The 4,776-nt window shown below is 42.0% G+C and overlaps 1 long non-coding RNA gene across 1 annotated transcript; it reads right to left on the bottom strand.

The window, feature by feature from the left end:
- Nucleotides 1–1,682: 1,682 nt before the first annotated feature.
- LOC140828643 (uncharacterized) lies at nt 1,683–2,566 on the bottom strand. The gene is made up of 3 exons (XR_012117276.1): nt 2,448–2,566; nt 2,266–2,306; nt 1,683–1,708 (listed from the first exon to the last, which is right to left on the bottom strand). It is a non-coding gene; the product is annotated as an uncharacterized lncRNA (long non-coding RNA).
- Between the last annotated feature and the right edge of the window lie 2,210 nt (nt 2,567–4,776).

Below are 4,776 nucleotides of genomic sequence, written 5' to 3'. Positions count from 1 at the left end.
TCTATTGGAAGTGAGCATATGGTATGCAAACTTCAAAGATCTATTTATGGTCTAAAGCAAGCATCTAGGAGTTGGAACCTCATATTCGACAGAACAATCAAAGAGTTTGGTTTTACTAAGAATCCTGAGGAACCCTATGTATATAAGAAGGTCAGTGGGAGTGTTGTGACATTCCTAGTGTTGTATGTTGATGACATTCTACTCATTGGGAATGATGTAGGAATGTTGCAATCAACTAAGATATGGTTAGCGAGTAAGTTCTCGATGCAGGACTTGGGTGAAGCATCTTTTGTATTGGGATACAGATCTATAGAGATAGATCGAAAAGATTGCTTGGTCTCACCCAGTCCACATACATTGATACCATCGTGAAGAGATTGTCGATGGATAAGTCCAAGAGAGGACATCTACCAATGTGTCATGGCGTGTCCCTATCCAAGTCTGTCTTTCAAGACTGATGCAGAGGTAGCGGCGATGACAAAGCATTCCTTATGCATCTGCGATTTGTAGCATCATGTATGAGATGATATCTACACGTCCTGACGTGGCTTTCGCACTAAGCGTAGTGAGTAGATATTAATCGAACCCCGGTCTTCCACATTGGAAAGCTGTGAAAGACATCCTCAAGTAGTTGAGAAGGACCAATAAATTGTTCTTGGTCTATGGGGTGGAGAACTGAAATTGGAAGGCTATACCGACTCTAGCTTCCAAAGCGATATCAATGACTCGAAGTCAACCTCTGGGTTTGTATTCGTGCTCAATGGTGCTGCTGTCTCTTGGAAGAGTTCCAAGCAAGACAATACTGCGGATTCCAGCACAGAGGCCGAATACATTGCTGCATCGGATGCAGCAAGGGAGGCTATTTGGATAAGGAATTTTGTCCAAAAGTTGGACGTAATTCCTAATTGAGTTGCTCCTATCCCAGTGTTGTGTGACAACACGGGAGCTTTAGCTCAAGCAAAGGAGCCAATGTCTCATCAGAAGTCCAAACATGTATTGAGAAAGTACCACATCCTCGGAGAGATTGTGGAAAGTAGAGAAGTGTCTTTTGACATAGTCGGCTCCGCAGATAATGTTGTTGATCCACTAGCTAAGCCTTTACCTGGACCATTATTCGACAAGCATCGCGAATCAATGTGTTTAAAGCATATGGGTAGTTGGCTCTAGTGCAAGTGGGAGATTGTTAGTGTAACGACCCATTACAGACCCAGTGGACCGCCCATACGGCCCACTGCCCCAATCGACCCAAGGCTATCCCGATCTTGTGACTTGGCCCGTAGGCCCAGTGGGCTTGCCCACCCTGTGGTGTCACTCACGGGCTTTCCATAGGCGTCGTATGGGTTACTCATAGAACTCTTAAGTCCATGAACTTAAGTTTGTGCCTCCCCAAGATCGAACCCAAGATCACATGGATATATAGATACTTGGCACAATCCTGGTACCAATTGAGCTAGCTAATGTGACACCCTGACCCGTAACGATAGAAATACGCAGCGGAAATATTTTTTCTTTAAAATATGGAAGGAGTTTCAAAATACATTTCAAAAAATGTTTACAAAATAAATACATGATCATTCAAATGATATACAAAATACAAAACAATCATTCTTATGATCATGTCCCAAAATATTTACAAAATAATCTTCCTTCCAACGGTGTATGCATATGACCCCCATCCACAGTCAACGTCCCGGGCCTCCACTCTGATCTGCATCACATGAAAATAACTGAAATGAGAATAAATCTCAGCAAGTGGAACTCTAACATAGCAATGATACAATATACTCTGTAAAACATGACTTTGAAATCATAAATACCATCAACTCTGAAACATGAATACTGTAGCAATAACTGTAGCAATAGCAATAGCAATAGATAGCAATACGATGGTATTTCTCTTTTCTCTGGTTGGATTGATATCAATAGTATCTCTGTCTGTGGTTGCAAATATCCCATCGATATAAATCGATAACTGTGAGGGATAAAAGCCTATGGTCGTTGATCAACTAATTGCATGAAATGCTCTGACTATGATAAATCAATCCAATAAAACATTTGAACTCTGAATAGCATTTAAAGCCGTCGTTTCGCAATCTCTATCTTTTGTATTCCCTTTTTAACAATAGTGAGACATACAATGCCTCCAATAGATAATCAATGAAATCAATACATAACAATGGATCAATGGAAGGGAATAACACTTTGAAACCTTTAAAACACAATACATATATCATCATGTGAGCAAAGGGATGAAATTCCATTTACAAACCAATAGAACACCTCAAACTTAGCTCTTGGTACACCACCTACAACAATAATCCATAAACAACACCAAAATCAACTCTATATCCAAAAATACAAGTCAAATATCCCATTAAACCAACAATAACAACACCCTATAACAACTCATCTCCAAAAACCATGATAGAATCGCACCAAGAACTTACCTAAGCTTCCTTATACCACGGAGAACGTCGATCTCAAGTCGAATCGTCAAAAAGAAGCTTGGATTGAAGATAGGAAATGAAAGAAATGGTAGAAAACCCTTGGAACTAGAGAGGAAATCTAGAAAATGATAAGCAGTGCTCAGGTGTAAAGTCGTACCTAAAGCCTGCTGCAAACTGTGCCAAAAATGAGAAGTAAATCGTGGATCACGATCTGATACGATCAACTTCGGCACACCGTGCAATCTGACGACCTCTCTGACATACAACTCTGCCATCTGATCGTGTCGATAGGTCATTCTGTACGGAATAAAGCACGCTGATTTGGTCAGTCTATCTATCACAACCCAAATCGTGTCACAGCCCCGCGAAGATCGAGGTAACTTCGTCACGAAATCCATGGAAATGTGGTCCCATTTCCATTAAGGAATATACAAACTCTGAAGTAAACCCCCGGGCTTCTTTCTTTCTGCCTTCACCTGCTGGCAATTCAAACATTTAGACACAAATTCTGCAATATCGGTCTTCATTTGCTTCCACCAGAATTGTGTCTTCAATTCATTGTACATCTTCCTGCCACCAGGATGAATGCTGAACCGACTACAGTGTGCCTCTGACATGATCTGTCGTCTCAAATCTGAAACCTCTGGCACTACTAGACGGTTATTCACATACAGAACAGAATCTCTAACCTGATACTCTGATATATGACCAGCTCTGACCATATCAATCGATTTCTGAATACTCGGATCAGTTTTCTGCGCTTCTTTGATCCTCAAAATCAAATCTGGCTCAATCTGAATTGCAGCAAGTCGCAACGGTCTACTCTCTGTATCAAATGTCAATCCCGACAAGCAACAATCCTCTACTAAATTCGATACACCTACTGTCGATAAGGAAAGCGCACATACCTTTCGACTTAAGGCGTCTGCAGCTGCATTCGACCTCCCTGGATAGTACTTGATCTCGCAATCAAAATCTTTCAGCAGATCAAGCCATCGTCGCTGCCTCATGTTCAACTCTGACTGAGAAAAGAGGTACTTCAGGCTCTTATGATCGGAATAGATCTCAAATTTCTCGCCATACAGATAATGGCGCCAGATCTTGGGTGCAAAGACAATCGCCGCCAATTCAAGATCATGAATCGGGTAACGAGTCTCGTGTGGCTTCAGCTGTCTAGAGGCGTACGCTATCACGTGCCCTCGCTGCATAAGAACACATCCTAGCCCTCTGTGAGATGCATCACAATATACAACAAACTCACCTGTTCCTGAAGGAATCGTCAAGATAGGCGCACTAGTCAGCCTCTTCTTCAGCTCTACAAAACTTGCTTCACAATCTTCGGACCACACAAATGGCATATTTTTCTGTGTCAACTGGGTGATAGGCTTCGCTATACTGGAGAAATCTCGAATAAAACGACGATAATACCCGGCTAGACCCATTAAACTGCGTATCTCCGGCACAGAAGTCGGTCTCGGCCAACTGATCATAGCCTCAACTTTACTCGGATCTACCGCAATACCATCTCCAGATATGACCCAAGAAGACAACCTGTTTCAGCCAGAATTCGCACTTGGACAATTTAGCGTATAACTGCTCTTTTCTCAAAGTCTGCAATACAATCCTCAGATGCTCTGCATGTTCCATCAGACTTTTCGAATATACCAAGATATCATCAATGAACACAATCACAAAATCATCTAAATATCTCTGAAAAATGCGGTTCATCAAACTCATAAACACCGCAGGTGCATTCGTTAAACCAAAAGGCATAACGATATACTCGTAGTGCCCATACCTGGTTCGGAATGCAGTCTTCGAAATATCAACGTCTCTAACTCTGAGCTGATGATACCCTGATCTCAAATCAATCTTCGAGTATACAGAAGATCCCTGTAACTGATCAAATAAATCATCGATGCGAGGCAAAGGATACTTGTTCTTCACTGTTGCCTTGTTCAACTGTCTGTAATCAATACACAATCGCGTCGAACCATCTTTCTTTCTAACAAAAAGCACCGGAGCACCCCAAGGAGATACACTAGGTCTGATATATTCCTTGGACAGAAGGTCTTCCAACTGTGCTTTCAGCTCTTTCAGTTCTATCGGTGCCATCCTATACGGAGCTCTCGAGATAGGAACAGAACCTAGCATAAGATCTATGCTGAAATCAACCTCTCGAGCAGGAGGTAACCCAGGGATCTCGTCTGGGAATACATCTGCAAACTCACAAAGTACTGGCAGATCTGCCAAAGTAGGACTCGACTTCAGTAGATCTACTGAACAGATGAGTAACCCTTCTGCTCCTGTCTGTAACAATCTACTCATA

The sequence above is a fragment of the Primulina eburnea genome, chromosome 3 (assembly GCF_022965805.1).
Source record: "Primulina eburnea isolate SZY01 chromosome 3, ASM2296580v1, whole genome shotgun sequence".
In the NCBI taxonomy this organism is placed as follows: domain Eukaryota; kingdom Viridiplantae; phylum Streptophyta; class Magnoliopsida; order Lamiales; family Gesneriaceae; genus Primulina; species Primulina eburnea.
This window is presented reverse-complemented; position numbering and strand designations above follow the sequence as displayed.